The following is a 23,298-nucleotide window of genomic DNA, read 5'->3' as shown; positions in this document are numbered from 1 at the left end:
AATCTTTTAGGTTAAGTTTAAGCTTTTAAAAATAAGTTAGTTTTGAAAATTGAGACACATTACTAATACTGTAGGAATTGGTGAGGCCTTGACTTAAAACTTTCTTTGTACTGTGATTTCCTTTTGGGTGTATTTTGCTAAGTGAAACTTGTTAAATTTTTTTGTTAACTAAATTTTTTTCTTAAAATAAAGATTTTTTCACAATGAAAAAAAAAAAGAAAATGGGCTATATCATGTAAGATATTAACATTCAGGGAAGCTAAAAGAAGGTTATACTAGAAATCTCTATACCATTTTTGCAACACTTTTGTAAGTTTAAAATTAGTTCGAAATAAAAAGTTAAACAAAAAGATAAGTCTACTCTTTAAAGCAAAAATAATGACAATGTATTTTGGGGTTTACAACAGGTAGAAGTAAATATTTCACAAAACAATAAAGGATAAAATCAGGGCATGGATCTGTGCTGTTGCAAGATTCTCACATTAGATGTAAGTGGCATAATATTATTTGAAAGTAGACTGTGACAAGTTAAAATTCATACTGCAAGCCATAGAGGAATTTCTAGAACAATATAAATGAATAAAACAAAACCAACAGCTATATGCCAAGATAGAGGACTAAAAAAAATATTTAAAATTCAAAAAAAAATTTTTCAATTAATCCAAAAGAGAGTTCAGGACAAGAGGGAAAAAGAAGAAAAGTAGATATGGGACAAATAGAAAACAAATATCAAAGTGTTGTATTTAAACCTGACCAATTATATTAAATATAAAAGATTTCAAAACTCCAAATAACTTACAGGACCATTAAACAAAAATGGAAAAATGGAAAAGGATCAAAATCATACAGAGTATATTCTCTGGCTTAAATGTAATTAAATTAGAAATCAATAATAGAAAATGCTTACTTGTCTTCCTACATAGGCATATTGTGATTTGCTATTAGATTCCTCTGGTTGTTAAAATGTCTAAAGCTGTCTTTCTTCAAGTATGTGGTAGATACTGGAGTTTCACTGGCTTAGAACCTGCACCAGACTTTATTTTTTTTTTTTTTTAGTATCTTTCCTATACTAACCAGGTTAGAACACTAACACAACTACATTACCATTAGCTTATAGCTAGGGCACTAGATGAATCCTAAATTCTATGCCAGCCAGAGAACATGAGAAATAGGAGGTAAAGGGCATGAATGAGGAAATGGGCTCTTCTTACAGGCAGAGGTGTTTGATTCTTCAGAATAACTCTAGTGGACGTTTGAGAATTTGGTCTGACATTGTAAGCATCAATCTATGTAAAAAGTAATTTTTCTGATACAAAAGACAGTTCTGTGATGAGGTTGATTATTTTTCCTGGTTACTGATATTTCTAGCCTTATAGTATTCATAACTGGTTTCTTGGAACTCCCAAGATTGTGTAAGCTATAAAAATAACGCATAATAAATCCCTCTTTGCTTAATCTTACAGTGAAGAATCTTGACCAAGATATGAAGCTCTGGGTATTTTTCAGAGACCTCCCTCCCCTTCATCGCTAGGAATTCCACAAATGTATTTCTGCGTGTGAGATGAATGCAGCTCCTCAGAATGGCTACTTCAGTCTTCCCTTAGCTCTTGGGAATTTCTCCGTGCATCACCCAGCTGTTTCTGCGGAGATCTCCTCCCCTAACCCACTCGGGCTTCTTGGATAGGATCTAAGGGAATGCCAGGTTGGAAATCTTTCAATTAGCTCTTTTTTGGTTATTAGTAAACATGTACACAAACTTCATACCCATCAAATTGTGCAAATGCAGGTTAAACAAATATAAAAACAATTATTTTTCTACTGTCAGAGAAAGAAACCCCAGCCTTCTTCTCTTACCTTTGTATTTTTCAAGTGTTCATAACACCCATCTTCTCTAGTCCCCAAACAGCTGACAGAATCTCTGAGAGGGATAGAGAATCATGTCTGAATGCTGCACAGCTTGAATGATAACATCCAAGTATGTACAACCTCATCTGAAGCCCATGCAACTGAAAAGAGTCAAAGCAGTATGCCTCCTTATCCCCATGAGGGCAGGGATGAGATTGAGAGCACCTCAACAATTCTGACACCAAACACTCTGTTAGTCTCCCTAAGCTCCTTTAGGCTGTTTGTGGGAGTTCTTGGACACCTTATTTGTAAGTTTTGCTTAGGTGGTCTAACACCTTAATTTGGGATATGGGAATACCTGCCATGTAACTGTTTGGTTCTCAGTCTTAGGTCCTAAGCAGAAATTTAGATGAAAGACTATTTAACCTTCTGTTTTCAACAGTTCACCTATTATATTTCCTACCCTAGCCTAACACATCTGCTTAAAACCTCTAAAATGCCCCACATATTGCTAGCTTCTCATCTCTGCTTACCTTTTTTCTATTCACTGAAATTAACTCTTAGTTAATTTTAGGGCTGCTTCTTTCTCCAAGGGCCAGTTCAAATGTCACCTCTCCCAGGATAACTACTCATTTCAGTTTGTGCTTCAGGGACTATACCACTTAGTAGGCTCTTAGACAATGACAAACACTCCAAACACAATTCCAGTGCTTCAGTCCTTCCTGCTGTGCCCATGCTAGACATCACTAGTCACTCTTGATACTCTTTCTGGCTAAGCCATTGGGTGGAATCTTTTTAACACAGCCCTGCAGACAACTATTATCAGCTAATCATTATTGAAGCATGATGTGAAACCTATTTCACATCCTTGAATTTGTAATAGACCTTCTATAGGTATAGCCCATCAAAGTAAATTAAAAGGGGCCAGAGGGCATATTCCAATTCCTTTACATCACCAGTGCCTAAGACAAATTAGGCCTTAGTAATGTTTGATGTTTTTTACTGCAATAGCTTTTAGCAGTGGATTGACTTTCAGTTTTTCTCATGTTGTGTCAATTAGTCTTCTGTAGCAAACATGTAAGAAGATTTTAATGTATTCTTAAGGTTTTATTTACTTAAGTGGGTAGCTGATGGTTGTATCATTTTTTAAACATTTTATATGTTTGAAATATTTAATAACTTTTCAAATGATGTGATGAAAAACAGAATCCAAAGGAGTAGAGATTCTGACCATAGTATATGGAGCCATGCAGACCTACAGGCATTTGTGAGACACACACATTCAAGTTAAGCAAACAGAAACCCAGGTACACTTTGTTTAACAGCAGAATAGGAAAAAACATGTATCTTAATCACACAGAAAAATATGCACAGGGATAGAATTAAGCTCCCAATCCTTTCTTGGACCAATTTCACTGTGATATGAATTAGAAGTCTCCATGATTAGCCTCCAATTCAATGAAAACACACATAAAGCCTCACCATTTTCTTGTTTCAGAATCAGAAGATAACCTATTTGATGGCAGGTTTCTTGTATGTCTTATTCATATCCCTAACCCTAGCACAGATCCTTTTTAAACACACACAAAAAGTATTTAATGACTATTTGTTGACTTGTATTTAAAAAATAAGAATCTTTCCCTGTTTATATTAATTTATCATTGAAAGCTTTTTCCATGAAGAACATACTTAAGGTTGGGGTTTGTTATGTACACTTTAAGGTATCCCTCATCACTAGCCCTAAAAGATTCTGTATTTGTAGAATAAAAGTTGAATGAGGAAATATGATTTTATTCAAACTCCAATATTCATGATTTTATGAAAAATGCTCCCCACCCCAAAATGAGCCAGTCAGAAATCTTAGAATCCCAAAGAGAATTGAATCGGTCTTGCATTCAGTTATCCTGAATGATAAGCATCCTTTTGTAAACATACAGGAAGGATCATGTGATTTATTCATTCATTTATTCAAAAAAGATTTACTGAATACCTACTAAGTAAACTGCTGGTGCTGGGTGCTTTGCGGCAGCAAAAAATTATGACCTAAAATTCACTAAAAATTAGCTTTAGAAAGAAATATGAAAAGCTGAGATTTTCCTAGACAATCTCTTCTTAGACTTTTGACAGCTACATTGACACCCTCCTTCAAATCCTGCTGATCTTCTGGTGGTATACATACACTTTGATCTTACTGTCTTGTTTTTCCACGTGTGTGTGTGTGTGTGTGTGTGTGTATTTGCTTGCTTATCCAATCTTACCTCCATATTTTATACTCAGTTTCTTAATTCCCAACCTGTTTCCTTAGCCTGATGCTTCTTAAGACCCAGATGGACAACTGATGAGTAATACAGACATTAAATTCTATAAGATTTCTATGAGAGGAAAGAGATGGGAGTCATTATGGGGTTGCAGTGAGTTCACAAGGGGAAGATGTAGATAGTGGGTTCTTGCAAGGTGAGTAGGATTTTAAAAGGTGCAACTAGAGCAAAAATACCTCAGACACACAAGAGTGTTGAGCTAAGGCAGGCAAATAGTCTGATCAATGAAGTAAGTTAAAGGATTTAGAGAGACCAGTCTACTGGAGGGATATTTTTTGAGTATTTGAGAGATAAGTGATAAAGACCTGAAGCAGCTTACTCCAGCCCTAACTAATATAGCCAATGGTAGAAACATACTGGATACTACACAGCATGGCAAAATTGTCTTAGAATCCTTCCATTTTTGCATAGGCCTCTTTTCAAATAGTGAAAATAATAGATGGTCTGTTACTATTGCAACCAGTCCTTTCCAGAGCTCCAAGAAGTAGAAGTAGAAAAAAACACCTCTTAAGAAAGAGTCCACAAAACCAATATGAGATTTAAACTCAATACAGGAATATCTGAGGAGGGCTTAACTTTTCTTTGCTTATGGACTTATTCAAACTATCTTCTCCTTTTGCATATTTCAAAAAGACTCTCAGTTGCTTAATAAATGTTTTTGGCACAAACTGCCACCCTTCTTTTCTTTTATTCTCTCCCACACAGACTGCACCTATTAATTTTGACATTCCTTCTAAGAATCATCCCACTACATTTCAGTTATGTGCATTAAAGTACAATGCATTTTCTCCATTATTCCCCCTTGCTTATGTTCCTAACTTTTTTTTTTATTAATGTACAAAACCCTGTTCAAGAAAGATCATTTTCTTACCTTAACCTATATGTTCAGGTCAAACCACCAGCCAGGATTGGTAAATTCTGTTTCATAAATAAATAATATGTATGTTATATATATGTAATTATACACATAAATGCATATAATACTATGTAGTATCATATATCTTAGTGTTACTTCATGCTTCCTTTAAAATTTTCCTTCATATTTAAAATATGCTCTCTTTAGGGCGCCTGGGTGGCTCAGTCGTTAAGCGTCTGCCTTTGGCTCAGGTCATGATCCCAGGGTCCTGGGATCGAGTTCCACATCGGGCTCCCTGCTCGGCAGGAAGCCTGCTTCTCCCTCTCCCACTCCCCCTGCTTGTGTTCCTGCTCTCGCTATCTCTCTCTCTGTCAAATAAATAAGTAAAATCTTTAAAAAAATAAAAAATAAAAAAATAAAAATAAAATATGCTCTCTTTGACTTTTATAATATTAACACTAGCAGCAAACATTTGTCTGAACTAATAAATAACTTTTCCAGATTGGGGAAACAAAGTATTTTCTTTACACCTTTGAGAAATCATCAGTTTACTTGCTTCCTAAATCAGACAATTTGTTATATGGAAGTTTGTTGAAACACTAATGATATCTCTATCTATAAGAATTTCAGGAACTACCAAAAAAGTACAGACCAATGAATCTTACTTTCATACCAAGAAAGCTAGCTGGATTCATAATAAATGTAAATTCAGTGTATGCTGAAGCAGGCACAATCTCTAAAGGAAAAGAAACATGGCAAGAAATCAGGTTTATTTTGAAACCAAAATAAGCATGTTGAAAACAAATAGGGGTGATTTATTTAGTTCCCCAAATCCTTTAAGACTTTGATCTTGTTGTATCTATTTATCTTTCTGTACTCAATGGTTACCTTAGTAATTATTATTTGTTGGGTACTCAAAAGATGGTCTAAAATTGAATAGACTACACCAATAAAAATGCACTGAAGCACACCAGAAATTTAGAGAGGTCTGTTTTAGTCATAGATGAAGAACTGAGTTTTAAAGAGAACAATGTGGAGAAGAGCGGTGGCTCAAGGGATGAGAACTTCTTAAGTAATCAGCATGAGACAACATACAATAAATTCCTTAAGGTTGCAGAGGATGTGCTTTTTCAGACAGTAAAATGTCAGCCCAATGGGGAAACTTACAAAAGTATTTTGCTTTATGTGTGTGAGATAAAGAAAGGGGCAGGTCAAGTTTCATTATAAGCAAAAATCACATAAACTACCTACAGTGAAAGTTTATGAGTTATCCATTATGATCCAGTGTTGATTGGCTGCATGATTTGTTGCATTGTACATTCATCCCAACTCTTGGAAAGCTTTATTGTTCTTTGAAATACTTCAGGGAGGGCCACTGAAGATAATTAGCCTGTACAAGACCAAGCACAAAAGCCTCGGCACAGCTCAGACAATGTCATCAGTTATACTCCTAGAGAACTACCAAAAATTTACTATAAGACTGTTTCTCAAAGAGGATGATCTAATGTAGTGTTACCACCAAAGGTTCAGAAAATGTAAGTTATCCTCAAGAAAGTTATTAAAAACCAACGAGAAAAAAAATTTACTCTTACAGAAATCTATGATCCCTGAAACAAAAGTCCAAGCTGATACACAGGTACCTGGTAAGATCCACACATTGGAAGTATAACACAGTTCTGCAGAGAAATACCAATAAGACACACACACACACAGAAATGCACACACACGCAGATTTATTTTAAGGAAGCACCTCACACAATTGTAGGAGCTAGCAAGTCTTAAATCCACAGGGCAAGCTGGCAGGCAAGAAACTCAGGCAGGATTTCTATGTTATAGACTTAAGGCAGAATTCCTCCTTCTCTGGGAAACCACAGTTTTTGCTCTTTATGGAATCAAACTGATTGGATGAAGCCCACCCACATTTTGGAGGGCAATCTTTACTTAAAGTCAACTAATTGTAAATGTTAATCACATCTCCAAAATATCTTCACAGCAGCATCTAGTCTAGTGTTTGACTAAACAACTGGGCACCAGAGTCTCACCAAGTTGACACATAAAACTAACCACCACGGGGAGCAAAAATAGTTAAGGGTATCCTTTGTAAAAAGCAAAAAGGCAGGGGAGATCGGGAAAGATAAAGTATTTTGTGTCAGTTTCAATATGATTTTGCAGAACTGTATATCTATAATTTTAGGAAATTGCTATTATATGAGAAATCTATCAGGTAGTCAAGATATCCTAAAACACTGGTGATAAGACTAGGATCAATGATTTCCAATCAGTTTTGCTTTTGTTACACAAAAGCAATTACTAACACAACAGAATAAATAAGAAACGCTATTAAGAAAATTTGCTATAAAGACGGCATTCATTTAAAGTTAGAATGAATATATTGATACTGCTAAGACCACTGTGCTGTTTTCTCCTAATAGCTGGGGCTGAAAGGAATAATTTTGTGTCCCTGTTAAGATCTATCAGGATCTCTTAACACCTGGGGCTCTATCTGCCTTCTCAAGCAAACCAAGGTTTTCAAAATAGGCAAAATCCCTCTGCCGAAGGAAATGAGGTACGGCTCTATTTTCCATTACTGCTTCTATTATATCCACTTAACTTGCATTGCCTCAGTTGATATCTGAAATTATTTGATTCACTTCATTTTCTAAATCAGCTATCAAGAGTACCAGAGCTTCTTTTCTCCACAGCATCAAGGAAATCTTAACTCCAAACTCTTGATTTTCTGCTCAGACTTACAAGTTTCTGGAACGTCCCCACTTATAATAACTAATTTTCTGCTCTTAAGTAACTGCCAAGTCCTCTTAAGTTCACTTGACTCTCAGTCCTGGCCCCAAATAGCTTTGTCTTTTCTATTTCTATCCACACAACCTTGTGACATAACCAACTGTCACCTACCTTAATGTAGTTTTCTAGCTATTCTCCCATCAGTCTGTTTATTGGTTGTTTCCTACAGAGCTTGCCACTCCTGGAAGATACTCTGCTTAAAATAAATGAGTTGTTTCATCAGTACCATGTCTCATCAAAAGCAGGTATTACATTTTTCTTCATGATGCCATGTGTCCAAAGGAACAGTTTTTCTGATCTTTTTCCTATCATCTTCCTGTGCAACACAAATACTGGATAGTTCTACAAGGTCTTAACATGATTTCCCTGAACCATTATGGAAATTGTATCATCTAACACAGCCCAATAGAAATAGGATTTGACTCCTGGAAATCTGGGTCAATCATGGCCCAATTACATATCCTTGGGCAAGTCATCTAATTTCACTAAGCCTAAACTTTAAAATAGACACAATAATATTTTTGCAACTATTTCAGTGTCATTTATCCACTCAACAAATATTTGATTCCATAAATATTTGGTGAAGAGCTGTCCTAGATGATATCCTAGGAGTTAAGAATAGGAGGTGACAAGATAATGTCCCTTTCTTTACAGATCTTACACAGTGACAGAAGATATTAAGTAAAAAAAAATGCATGATGTTTATATCAACAAGAGACTGTGATAATTGTTATGAAGGGGATAGTCATTGTTTTGTAGCAGAGAAGTCTGTGGAAATGGGGAGGTGTTGCTTTAGATTGATTGGGCAGAAAAACGCCTCTCAGAGGAAGTGATTTGGGGGCTTACAACTGAAGGAAAAGAGGTATCCAGGCATGCTGAGAGGAAAGAATATTTTAGGCAAAGAGAACAGAAGGCCAAAGTAAGAAGGAACCTGGAAAGAGACCAGCAAGGAGACAGTGGCCAAGATGAAGTCCAATAGATAGACAAGGGCCAAATCATATAGGAGTTTACAAGGAGTTTTTTAAGTGTTTAATTGAGGAGGTGCTTGGGTGGCTCATTTGGTTAAGTGGCTGCCTTTGGCTCAGGTCGTGATCCCAGGGCCCTGGGATCAAGCCCCGCATCAGGCTCCCTGCTCAGGGGGAGCCTGCTTCTGCCCCTCCCCGCTGCTCAAGCTCTCTCTTTCTCTCTATCTTAAATAAATAAATAAAATCTTAAAAAAAAATAGTGTTTAATTGAGGAAGAAACATAATGCAATTTGTATTTTTAAAAAATCATCCTGACAGTTGCATATAAAATAAAATGAAGGAAAACATAGTTAGGACCATTTGGGAAGCCACAGCAGTAGTCCAAGTGAAAACTCATGTTGGTTTTTTCTAGTATGGTGGCAGTAAGGGTAAGAGAGAAATCCATTTCGAGATATATTTTGGTGAGTGAAGCAATGATGATTGTGCCCTTTCTATATTACATGCAGGTGCCGCATCTAAGAGGACACCACTGGCCTTCTAGACATAAAAGTATTTCCATCAATAAGAATTATGGATGGATTGGATAAAGAGGATAAACTAGAAAATATAACCAAGGAAGAGTCACATGTTTCTCCTTAAAATACTATGAGAAAGGTACCGCCTTTCCATGTCACATGGAAATGATTTTGGGGTTGAGGGAGACATGAAGTAATATTTGTGATAAGCTAAGCTGGGGATGCCTATTAGACCTCCAAGGGAGAATGTCAAGTTGGTGATTGAATATTTGAGTCTCCAGCTCAAAACAGAAATCAGAGTTTAAGACACAAATGTGAGAGTTATCAGTTTATAGGTTATATTCCAGTGGGTTAGGCCACTTAAGGAGAGCACAGAAAAAAGGGCCCATGAGAGAAGCACTCACACAGCTAGAGGTGGGGATAAGGGGCGCCTGGGTGGCTCAGTTGGTTAAGCGTCTGCCTTCGGCTGGGGTCATGATCCCAGGGTCCTGGGATCGAGTCCCGCATCCCCTCATCGGGCTCCCTGCTCAGCGGGAAGCCTGCTTCTCCCTCTCCCACTCCCCCTGCTTGTGTTCCTGCTCTCGCTGTCTCTCTGTCAAATAAATAAATAAAATCTAAAATATATGGATAAATGGAAAAGGACACAATTACAGAGACTGAAAGAAGTTGCCAGTTAGGTAGGAGAAGAGAGAAAGTCATTTTAGGAGGAAGTCGCCTCATAGGAGCCCAAAAAGGAAAGTTTTTCCAAAATGAGTGAGTAGTTGGCTGAGTTAAGTATTTCTAAAAAGTCAAAAATTATAGTGGGATGAAGACAGAAGACTGCCCTTTATCTTTCATAATATGGCAACTGATGACTCCCACACTGAGGCAGTGGAACAGTATGGAAAGAAGCCAAATTGGAGTGGGTTGAAGAGTAAATAGGAGTCAGAGTCAGGTATACAGTGTTGCTTTGAAAAACAATAGGAAAATGGATGACAGCTAAGCAGGGGATGTTAGGTCACAGGCGGAGTTTTGAAATTAAAATGCAAAATAGTAGAGCCAGCAAGTGCAAAGGAAGGAACTGGCCCTTGATAGAAGTAAGCACATCTTTTCAGCTGTGAAAGGACAGGGTAGGAAAGAGGATGGGTGACGAGGCAGGTAAGTTTGTTGACTTGGTGAAGGGAGCATGAGGCCTTTGCCATCTGCTCTTATTTGATTAATGAAGTATGAGGAAGGCTATCAGCTTAGAATGTGGGGAGTATATATGGTGCAGGAAGGTTAAGGGAAAGGAAATGTTTTAAAGCAGTCCTTTCAAAGCATGGCAAAGCAATTTACTGTGGAAACCTAAAAGTATCGCCAGGCATTATTAAGTGTTGTTCAGGTTTGTGGTAATTAAAGGAAAATGAGTCATTCCAGGCGGGTGATTCTTTTTCACACCTGAAGTTTCGGTTGTTGTGTTGTGCACGTGGAAAAGATGGGATGACTGGAACAAATAAAGGTGGAGCTCTTATAAGTGCCTCCAACAGGAAGAGAGTGGGGCAAAGTTGCTGAGAGTATCCATAAGGAGATAGTCATAAAAATAAAATACAGAAACTAAATTGGATACGGAAGGAAGTGAGAGCAGTGATGGGTCTGTGTAACTTGCATGGGGCATCATTCCAAGAGATAATATTTTGGATTGGAAAAGGAATGCAGATTACACAGAGTCCAGACGGAAGGAGAAAAGAATAGAAGGATACTGGAGACAGAATCTGTGGCAGCAGAGCGGAAGCTCCTGGTCCTGAAGTAAGAGAGTGAGGGTGGTGAGGTACCATGATTGCAGAGGGAGACGGGGCAGCGCTCACTGCGGATGGTAGGAAGGCAGCTGGTAGCACCGAGGGCCCAGCTGAGGCTGGAGGTCTCAGGGTGAGCTGGCACAAAATACTCAAAAGTGCGGTAGTTTCTCAACAAGTGTTCATTGTCCAAAATACTAGAATCAATAGGTCGATCTGATGAAATGCTGGGGATTTGAAGTGCAGGTGCAACGAAAGAACACATGCTAAGTAAACATAAATTATTATTCTTTTTCTTACTCTCATTACTATTCTCAACCACTTAGGAAGACCCTGAGAGAGCACAGGAAGGAGTCCCTTGCTTCATCTCTTCTAGCTCTTCTCGCTTTGATCCTACTTCTCTCAGGCACTGAGTTCAATAAATGCATTTCACAGTTAAAAGGGCTCTTCTCCTTCCATAACTATAAGCCTAATTTACTTTTGATTAGCAAAACTGGATGTTTTCTGGCAGAAAATACAAATTTCAAAGTAGTCACACCTTTTTTCAATATTTTAAATATAGGCTTAAATGCAATTGAATAATATTTTTTGAACAGTTATATGGCAGTTTCCTCACATAGTCAGAGTAGAAAAAATCATGTTCATCCACTACACTCTGGTTCACCAAATCCTATAATAGTAGAACTAAAGGGCACCCTAGGTAGCCTAAAAACTATAGTTATATAACAACAAAAGTAACGTTCTAATTTATACAGCAGGCAGTAGGCTCATGAAATTTATCCCCCCAGCTGGTGAAACAACCCAAAAATATAGCTTTCTATACATTTTTACATGATAAATGCATAATACGTTATTGACAAAACTAGAATGTTTGGTATATAATCTTAACCTTTCCGGAGTTGAAATTATAAGAAAGAAAATTGATTTCTACCCCAACAAAAACTCTTATATCTTTCAAAGAAAAAGTGTTCAGATAAATAAACCATGGGCCTGAAGGATTGGTTTAGTTCTCTCTTTTCTGATGACAATTTACATCAAAATACATGCAAAGAAAAATAGACAACACAAATATTAGTTATACTACACAAAATGCCAGTCTTTGTTTATTTGACACTGCTTTTACAGAATTGGTTTAATTTACATGCACATTAGACTTATGAAGAAAAAAGATATATATTTTATTTACTTTTAATAAAATAAAAATTGTTGACAACAATGTGGTTTATTGAACTTGGCATGGATCAAGAAAATGGATTATGTAAAGTTTTTTTTCATTCCCCAAAAAATCATGTTATGTAGACTTTTAAAAAGAGAAAGAAAGGGAAGAATAGCATATGTTGATAATATGATTGCCGAAGACTTCTGGCAACAAAGTAGATTGAGTGGATGCAATTTCATATCCTGCTTCAAACAAAAAGGTAGCTAGATACAATGTAACAAAAGTTAATACATCATCAAGACTAAATAAAATAAAGGACAACATAAAAGTGCCATAAAATAAGAGACAACTTAAACCCAGACCCCTAAGAGTATGACTAGGCCCCACAGTGGTCTTTTGGCCCCCTGGAACCTTATACATGCACAGCTTACTAGAGCTGAGTTCTAATGCCCATGCAGGGACAGAATATAATTGTAGGCTCTGCAAAGCAAGAAACAAGAGTAGATAACATTGCAAAATAAATAAATTTTAAAACATAAAAACAAGGCTTTGTAAAGGCCCTTTTCTTTATCATTATCTTAATACTCAAATCAGATATATAATGACCATCATTTCTTCAGGAATCATTATTAATTAGACCCAAAAGCTACCAAATATACAATCTTTATACTTACATAGGATGCATTTACATTTTCCACACAAGTTAGCAAACAGGAAAATTACAGTTGTAAAAACAAAAAAAGAGACACCATTTCATTGCATAAAAAAAAAACCCAATCACATTCCAAGTAATAAATCTTTAAAAAGGTGTACAAAGTCCCCATCCACAAAACATAAATTTATCAGTAGAAATGAGAGACCTAAATAGAGTAGCAATATAAAGGTTCCTTATTAGATAATTCAATGTCATATTTCCCTAAATGGATCTATAGATTTAACATAATCCCAATCAAAATATCAAGAGATTTTTATAGGAAATTAACAATCTGATTCTAAAATATATATGGGACTCTAAAGGGCAAAGAATAGGCATAACATTCTTAAGGAAGAAGAACAAAGGGAATTTACCCTACTTATTATCAAGACAATTTAAAATCTTCATCAATTCAGATCTTTGGTGTTGGAGTAAAGAAAGATAAATAGGCCAATTAAATAGAACAGAAGGCACAGACAGTACCCAGTCTGGAACCTTTCCAGTACAAATGTGAACACTTTATTTAAAGCAAGGATGCCTCCAGAGTGCAAAGTGCTAAAGCTGATCTTTTCAGTAAATGATGTTAGGTTGCTGGATTTATGTATCAAAGAGAAATTTGACCTTTCCTTATACCATACACAAAAATGAATTCTGAATGGGTTGTAGATATAAATGTGACATAGATATGATGTGCATAAATGTGATGTAAATATAAGTAATATGATGTTTCTAAATGATAAAGTTGGAGAATATCTTTACGACTTTGTAATAGATAAATATTTCTTAAACAGGACACAAAATGTACTAAGTGTAAAGGGAAAGACTGATACATCTGCCTATATTAAAATTAGAATTAAGAACTCCTGTTATCAAATGATAACATTAAGAGAGTGCAAAGGCAAGCATCAGGGTAGGACAAGATATCTGCAACACAAACAATCAATAGAGTTTATATTCAGAATATTATAAAGAACTTACACAAATATAAGAAAAATTGAAGATAAGACAAATCTTAAAAATAGACAAGATACTTGAGGGGCACCTGGATGGCTCATTTGCTTAAGCAGCGACTCCTGATTTCAGCTCCGGTCATGATCTTGGGGTCCTGGAATGGAGCCCTGTGCTGGTCTCCATGCTCAGTGGGAAGTCTGCTTCAGGATTCTCTCTCCCTCTGATCCCCCCTTACCTCCCTGCTCACTCTCTCTCTCTCTAAAATAAATAAGTAAATCTTTAAAAAAAAATAGACAAGATACCTGAATAGGAATATCATAAAGGACATTTGAACTGCAAATAGATATACTTAAAGTTGCTACAACTCATGAGTGGTCAGGGAAACTCAAATTAAAATCACAGTAAGATAACATTACACATACCAAATTGGCCAAAATTATGGACTGGCAATAACAAATGTCATTAATGAATTGAGGTAATAGGAATACTAATCATTGATAGTAGAAGTTTAAATTAGTAAAAACACTTGGTTTACAGCAGAAAAAAATGAGCAGAAAGTATATAAAGGTACTCCAGTAACTAAACTTTTTAGTTCATTTGGTTATCTTATACCATTAGTTAAGCCCAATGTACATTGAACAGTAGTTAAAGTAAATGGCATCTTTATCTTGTTCTTGACTTTAGCAGAAGTGTTTCTAATCTCTTGTGAACATATTTGTGGATCTCTGACAGGTATACTTTACTTTAGGGCCATCTTTTAACAGACTAAGGGCACATCAGATTAGACCTACTCTGCTAGAAATTCACATTAAGAACTGGTGTGTTATTTTCTTTCCTATTTTTTTCAGAGTGAACATATATTTTTCTCCTAATAAAATGTAATGCAGTAAATTGCTTTAATAAATTTCCTAATTTGAATTATTTTTGCATTTAAAAGAAATATATAAGTCATCATGTATTATTAGTCATAATATTATTTTACTATATTGCTGGATTTTATCTTATTTTTTTTTAGAATTTTGCATCTGTTTGTTAATGGAATTAGCCAACAGTTTTCTTTCTCATTTTTAAAAATCTTCATTGTACCAAAACAAGTGATACTCATTTGCAGGAGGTGTCAGGGAGAAAGAATGTCCTATCTACTTCAATATCCTTCTAGCTAGACTAAGAATCAAATTGCCATGAGAACAGATTAAGAGGAAAAAAGTCGGGCGCCTGGGTGGCTCAGTTGGTTAAGCGACTGCCTTCGGCTCAGGTCATGATCCTGGAGTCCCTGGATTGAGTCCCGCATCGGGCTTCCTGCTCGGCAGGGAGTCTGCTTCTCCCTCTGACCCTCTCCCCTCTTGTGCTCTTTCTCTCTCTCTCATTCTCTCTCTCTCAAATAAATAAATAAAATCTTAAAAAAAAAAAAAGAGGAAAAAAGTCAAATTTAATTTCATGCATATGGAGAATCTATAGACACATGGAAATTCCAAAGACAGACAAATAAGGCACATATGTCATTCTGAACTAAGGAGAAGGGGGTAGGAGTCTGGGACTTCAAAGGGAAAGAATGAAATTCACAGAAAGATGAAAAAGTGTAAATGTTGGGCAAACAAATGTTTTCTGAGCCACTCAGGAACAATGGGACTTAGAGGACTTTGATCAAACAGGCCTTGCCAGTTTCCTCCCTCTCTGCAGCACCTAGTTCCTGGTTTAATGTAGTTATCTATGGTGATAGCTCTCTTCCTAAAGCAGATCCTTTATCTAAATTCTTTTAGGCAGTTGAGGGGAGGTAAAGAGCTTTCCCTGAATCCACTGGGTTTTGATTGCTTTTTAACTCAAAATAATCTTCATGCCAAAGTGGCCCATCTTGGGGTGGCCTGACAGAAGCCTATTTAACCTCTCTAGACATCTTTAGGTTTTATTTTTATCCTTAATATTTTGACATTTCACCATGTTTTGTCAGGATCTGTTTTCTCTCATTCATTTTATTTCATGTTCAGCAAGTCCCTTCAACAAAAGTGTGTATATTTTATCAGTCCTTTGAAGTGATCTTTCATTATTCCTTCAATTATTTCTTCTCTTTATCTTTGTTCTCTTCACCTTATTAAATATATGTTTGAACATCTAATTTCTTCTTTATATCTCAATTTTACTGGGTTTTTTTATACCTTTTGTCCTTTAGTATTACATTCTGTGAAAAATCTCTCTTTGGTATCTTCCAGTCCATTTTTAACCTTATTCATTCCATCTTTAGAGAGTTTTAAATTTCAGCTAATTTTTAATTTCCAAGAATTTCATGGCTGCAAAGTCCTCCTGAATTCATCTGAAATTATTCACTATATGTAGTTAAAAATATTCTCCTCTTTTTAAAAAAGTATTTATACCAGCTTTAGTTTTAATAGTCAACATTTAAAAATAACCCAAATGCCCAAAGCTGAATGGATAAACTAGTTGTGGTATATCCAAAAATAATGTTACTGAACAAAAAAAGATGAGCTACTCATATAAAATCACTGATGAATCTCAAAGTAATTATGACACATACAGAAAAGGGAAAAAATACAGCAAATGGCTTATGATTCCAAACATATAAATTCAAGAAAAAACGCAAAGGTAACTATCCATTATATGGGAAAGTAAATCAATAGTTACCTGGAGAGGTGGGAAAGACAAGGAAAATTATAAAAGGACATGAGGTAAATATACTGTGAGAGATAGGGGCATGGTCAGGACTATGATGATGGTTTCAGAGATTCATTCCTATGTCAAAACTTATCAAATTGTACACTTTAAATATATGCAGGTTAGTACATGTAAATTATACATTTAAAAAGCTTTTAAAAATGGTTCAAGATAAAAAAAAAATGTGTATGCCCCACTCTTTTTGGGAAATAGGTTTGGCAACCCTGTATTACTGTACCATCTCTCTCCTCATGCCCTGTGAGAATGTTCACTCTGAAAAGCCTGTTCTGGAAGCAACTCTCCTTTAAAGCAGTTTCCTCCTGCAAGTACTGTTAACCATTTGTTCTCCTTTGCTCTAATTCAGGCTCATTTCTGCCTTTCAAGAATTCTGAAGAACATCTCATATAGTGAAGAAAGCTATTTTTATTTTTCAGCATATTGAAGTATTAGTCCTTGGTTTTAGATCTTTCTTTTCAGCTCAGGGAACTTAGAGCAAGGACAGAGGTAGATAAATGTACTCAGTCCATCATCTTCTTCTAAGTCTTATTAAATGCTTGGTTATTTCACTGATATGGACTCAACACCTTTTTGTTTCTCAGTGACACCCCCAAAATACCCATACCATCTATAAACAGCCTTTGTTTGTCAGATATTTCTCTTATTCCTTGATTTCATGTTGTCATTTAACCACTATGAATTATAATTAAGTGTGCTTTAATGTCATGTAGAACCTATCAGTCTCAAGACTAGTTTAAACTCTAGAACTCAAATGGCTAAAAACAATAAAAAATAAAATAAAATAAAAAACTTTCAAACACTGAAAAAAATATGACCCTCTTTTCAAGGAAGGTCATCTTAAAAGAACTACGTAATGGCCTTCAGATAAGACTCAGAACACTCTTGTTGGCATCTTGAGACACCAGGAGTCCTCAAATATATATCTTTGTACAGCATATAATATACATGATATACACCTCAAATGTGCATTTTTGCAGAGGGTATATATACATGGTATGTATGAGAAAAGAACTATTTCTCTATTTTAAAGAGTAACCTCAATAAGCAAATTATATTTCCAGGGAATCTTCATTTTATCAAAATGTTATGCCAAATATTAAGCCTATCACTTTCATTCTTTTTACCAGAGAAAACTGGTACCCTGCTGAGTTATGTAAGATTAACATTTCAAAACTCCAAGTTGAGTTTCTGGCTCTCTATTCTATTAAGCATATTAAGCAATGTGTAATAAATATACATAATATGTTGTTCCAGATTAGAAGCATTTCCCTAAAACAACAGTTTATAATATAAAATTCTGCATTCAGTACAGATAATACTGAACTATTAATGTTTTAAAATTAAGAGCTATTTTAAGTTTAGATTAAAAATGGAGATAATTTGGAGGTATCAAACCAAAGAGATTTTTTTTAAAGATTTTATTTATTTATCAGAGACACAGGGAGCACAAGCAGGGGGGAGTGACAGGCAGAGTGAGAAGCAGTCTCCGGCTGAGCAAGGAGCCTGATGCAGGACTCAATCCCAGGACCCTGGGATCCTGACCTGAGCCAAAGGCAGATGCTTAACCAACTAAGCCACCCAGGAATCTCTCAACCAAAGAGATTTTAATTAAATGTGGATTTCACTCAGAAAATCAAGGATTTTCCTTTTTATTTATAAGATATTAAATGTATGTTTAAGCAGTGCATAATAGTTTTTATTACTAACTGTAAAACCACAAGTAATTTAACTATTATATACTTTATATGTCATATCATGAGAATTAAATCAGATAAAATGTGTTAGGCACTTAGAATAAGTCCTGCCACATGGTAAACCCTCAATAAATGTTCTCTATAAAAATTTGTTTTATTATTATTATTACTATTTCCCATTATGCTATCAAAGTATCCCAGATTATAGAAAAGCGACTTCTCCTGAGATAAATATTGTGAGTTCTGAGTTATCATTTTTCTGGTAAGACTTAAGAAAATAAAAACAGGTAGTATTATTGCTGAAGTGCATTTTATAGTATGGCACTGAAACACACACAGACAATATTAATTTCTTTAGTGTCATGAATTGTACTGAAGTATTTTTCAAGGACTCACTTGAAGATCTGTGAAGATTTACCATCAGTAGCTTTATAATAAAGATACTGTTTCAGTCACACACACAGCATCAAATTCTACCAGTATTAACTAATCATATGACATGAAACTGGGGCCAATAGGAGATGAGGTCAAGCTTAAGAAAACCAGAACATTTTCTTGAAGGGAAAGGTAAAACACAATGCATAATCCAGACCAGAATTAAAACACTGGAGATACTGGGGTTATGGGGTGAGGGTGAGCAGGGAAGAGATGTCAGGAGAAATGCTAAATGTCCAAGGTCACTAAAGATCAAAATAAAACTCATAGATTATCACAGCTCATAGAAGGTAGATCATATTCCCAGATTCACATAAAGACTTAGGGATGGCGGGGGGCGGGGGGGTGGTTCTTTACAAATGTATCACGTGACACATAGGCTTGCATGTACAATTTGAATGTTAAAAACTAATAGATAATGGTTGTAAAACAAAATAGCAAGTAATCTGAGTATCAAAATCAATATATTGCCTCTATTGGGAAAACAAAAGGAAGGGAGGTTCCAATGCCTAGAGAAGGGTAAGCCAATGTCTGTATGTCTCCCACATAATAGGCACTCAAAATAAGTGAATGAATAAATGAAAGAATGAATGAATGAATGAATGGTGAATGATCAAAATAACGAGTGGTGGAAGTGCTGTCAAATCATTTCATAAGTATCTGAATATTTTCTGTTACTACAGGACTTGAAAACATTTTGCATCATGTATGAAAAGCATCTGCCCTAGACTTCCACCCTTAGTTTACACCAAAGTTCTTAGTCCTGGCTGGGCTTTAGAACTACTTAGGAAATATTTGAGAAATACCAATGCCCAGGTCCCACCAAGACCTATTATATCAAAATCTCTCAATGCAGGGCTTAAGCATCAATATTTTTTCAAAGGACCATAAGTGATGCTAATATACACCCAGGGTTAGGAGCCCCTGCTTTAGACTCCCTTTTTCTGGCTTTTCTTCCCTCTCCTATCATGCCCTCACATGATTTGCCTCCAAATCTGCCCCATTCTGCCCTTGCAATTCTTGACTTAACGGTTCTCTTGAGTGTATCTATCATTCAATGCATTGGGCAAATGTAACTTCTCCTAGCACCCCCAAGAGCAAAACCAACTTGCCCCACTTTGATTTTCCCAAACAGCAAAGAGAATCAGAGAAAAAAGAAAAAAAAAAGTAAGGAAACAAATGGCTCAAGTGGACATGGATTGGAAATCCCACTGCACCTGATTTGACCCCTCTCTGTGCCCTGTTATCTTTTATTCCCTCCATTTCCCTACTTTCCAGACAGATAGCAGATGCCCCCCCCACACACATGTCCTCTAAAATCACTTAACTCTCTGGTTCTGACAGCAAATAATTTTTCTCCTTAGTTTCAGCTAAGAAATGATTCTTGTATTTTTTTATTGTGACATTATTAGGAAAATGTAACCTTATTAGGAAATTAGCAATGGGAACATGAAAAAAAAGCCAAAATATTAAAAAGAAAAAATACCAAAATGCAAAATATTTAAAACACAAATAGTTTAGTTAAAGATTGGCTTGCAATGACAGGCTCCAGAACACACAAAACCCAGTTTCTGGGTTTTTTTATTTTATTTTATTATGTTATGTTAATCACCATATAATACATCATTAGTTTTTGATGTAGTGTTCCATGATTCATTGTTTTCATATAACACCCAGTGCTCCATGCAGTATGTCCCCTCCTTAATACCCATCACCGGGTTTCTTTACCTAAGCTACAACAAGAACGACAGTCACCATTTAGTAAGCATCTTCTTGTAGCTGGAGTCCTATCAGGGGCCCTGATCCTTATGACATTACTGCACGGTTATCACCCTTGTTTCACAGTTGAGAAAAAACAGGTCATGGTCACATAGCTGAGAAGTGGCTGGAGCCATGTTACAAACTTAGGTCTCTTATGCCAAAGCACATTCTCTTTCCCCTGTAGCACTTATAATACTGAGCAAGCTGGCCCTGAACATGAGATGAATTTGCTTTGGACCTATTACCAGGTTTATAAGCACCCCCTCCCCCAGGATATACTATCTAGTCATCTCTTGTAGAATTTCCACCCTCAGACTGCCCTCTCTACGTCCACCTGTGTGTCTCTTCTGGTGCTCTTCAGTTCTGTAGCCATTCCTGTCTCTGCAGTCAATTCTGGTCCCAGACTTCTTCCGACTCTGAATTTGTAGTTATCTCCCTTTCTCCTCCCACAAGCCAACTGGAATTTATAATTATTATAGTTTTATAAGCTCAAAATAGCTTAACTATAATCTCGCTTATCATATGATTATAGAGGCAGAGCTACTCTTACACGTTATATTTGGTACATGTGAGGTCTCTCTCCTATCATGACTCTCTTATAATAGAGTCAAGGTATTATTGGTATTATAAAATGAGCACTGGATTGTTAGTTTTTTCCCCAAATTTCTTACATTTTTTTTGCCCAACAATCCTGCAAGATCTTGTTTAGGCAAAGATTTGGGCCATATGTTTCATTTCTTTAATATTAGATGTATATAATTAAAGATACACTAAAATATGCTAAGTGAACTTAATTTATATTTCAGTAAAATACCAGTTTCCAAGAGATATTGCAGCAAAGGGTAATCTAACTCAAAATAAACAGACCTGAATTTACTTGCAAAAGCATAGTTTTTGAGGTCTTTAATTGAAGACAAAACTAAATAGCTACACAATATAATGCAATTAGAAAGCAACAACTCATCTGCCATTCAGAACTCAGTGGCCAAGTATAACACAGCTAAAATGCATGCTGTGACTACTCTTGAAGAGAATAAAGGAAAATAAGTGTAAGGCCATCCCTCTTTATAAGGTTGAGAATTCAATCTCAAAAATAAAACAAAGCTTAACAAAAGAAGATGAAATACAAGAGCTAGCACAGACAAGGAAATAGAGAAAGAAAATGCATTAGGACTCCTTAATGTAGCACAACAATAGACACAAAATATGGGCACTTTGAACAGAGCGAGAAAGGAAATTTACAGGAATGTTTGGGATTCAGGACACTGTAATGCTTGAATTCATCATTTTGTTTTCAAAGACGATGTCAGAACTAAAAAGAAGGTTGGGCGTAGCTATGGAAATTTAAGAAATTCCTTCTCATTCCCTTTGCTTATTGATGACTAATCAAAAATACTCTGAAGAGAGACCAAGAAATGTGGAGTTTGGCGTGTAATGTAGAGTGATATATTGTGATGTCAAGAAAACTGTGCACTTAGATGCCCAGGGAATGAATGCCTTATATCTCCCCAGTTCCTTATTGCCATCAGGGTCTTTCAATTCTTTGAGAGTGAAAGGCAGTGCTGTATCTCATCATTTTCTCCAGGAACTTTTATAAAGTTCCAGACAATGCAACCCAAGTCAGCTGGAGGAGCTCATAGACTCTTTCCTCTGATTATGAGGTCTTAAATCCAACTCTAACTTCCCTTTGGCTCAGGAAGGAGCTGTTAACACCAGGTCCCTTTGACAGGCAAAAATTCGCTCACTGTAAAAATGCAGACAAATGCAGACACACACACACACAAAAACACACACACATGGGCCATCTTACAAAGAGCAAAAGCTGTCTTGTAGAACATAGGAGGAAGCCTTGCGAAGCATCATAACAAAAACAGTAGACAAAAGTGAAAAACAAAAATATAATTAGTAAAACATAAAAATTTATCTCAAACTCATCCTATTGTTCATTCTTAAAATGTGAGGTTACCAGAGATACCTCCTCAGTTGACTTGAGATGCTATATATATAAGGTAACCACAAGGCCATTATGTTCTTATTTGGTTGCTGTTTCTTGTTACATGTGAAACATTTCACTTGAAAAAAGCTGGTAAGAGCCTCCGAACAGAATCCAGGTAGGAAAATAATAGCAAGGGAAAAAAGAAAAATATATTTATTTCTAAATATAGCAATTGCTATGAAAAGTAGGAAAATAATAGTATTTTGGCCTCCATCAGGAACCTGTATTGTTACAAACAAGATTCTCATTTCAATAGTGATCATATGTTTATTGATTACCAGCACAGAAGACCACATGAAAGGGAAAAAATATTGTCCTTGTCCCTTTATAAATGTACAAATTTGCAGGCTTGAATATCTATAAGTGATTTTCAATAAAAAAAATATCCATATGTAGTATCTGCTCCTTATCTATATGGAATGAGCCTACCATAAGGGCTCAGTTTGTTTTCCAGGGGTAATAAATCAGTTTGATCCATGTCAGATGTCCTGGAAGACCTATAAAACTGGACTTGGCCAAGATTTGAGGCAAAAACTATGCCCTTATTAGACTCACAATATTTATTTTATTTGCATTTGCCAACTAACTTACTTGCTACAGAAATAAAGGCAAATGTATTATACCATAGACTACAGCTGTGTAGTTGTAAAACTACTTAGTGTGAATTAAAAAGCATGTTACCATTTATCAAAATAATAAGAGCAAAAGTAGGAAATAATTCCCAATTTTCTGCACAAAACCATAGAAGACACATGCTATCTTTAACATAAATAATCAGGGGTATCTGTATATTTTTTTAAATTTTATTTTATTATGTTGTGTTAGTCACCATACAATACATCATTAGTTTTTGATGTGGTGATCCACGATCCAT

General features: G+C 35.8%; 1 long non-coding RNA gene across 2 annotated transcripts in view; it reads right to left on the bottom strand.

Moving 5' to 3' along the window:
- LOC145722862 (uncharacterized) overlaps positions 1-23,298 on the bottom strand; it is a 376,891-nt gene that overhangs the window by 82,166 nt on the left and 271,427 nt on the right. The window contains exons 5-7 of one of the 2 annotated variants that reach the window (XR_014147436.1): positions 5,035-5,081; positions 1,855-1,918; positions 1,628-1,687 (exon numbers count right to left, since the gene is read on the bottom strand). The exons of the other annotated variant lie outside the window; for it this stretch is intronic. This is a non-coding gene — a long non-coding RNA (uncharacterized LOC145722862). Of the gene's footprint in view, positions 1-1,627; positions 1,688-1,854; positions 1,919-5,034; positions 5,082-23,298 lie in introns of those variants that run through there. 2 annotated transcript variants of the gene reach the window in all.

Source organism: Leptonychotes weddellii, chromosome 8 (genome assembly GCF_054177405.1).
Source record: "Leptonychotes weddellii isolate Sample4059 chromosome 8, ASM5417740v2, whole genome shotgun sequence".
In the NCBI taxonomy this organism is placed as follows: Eukaryota; Metazoa; Chordata; class Mammalia; order Carnivora; family Phocidae; genus Leptonychotes; species Leptonychotes weddellii.
The sequence above is the reverse complement of the archived record's forward strand: the minus strand, read 5'-3'. Positions and strand labels throughout refer to the sequence as shown.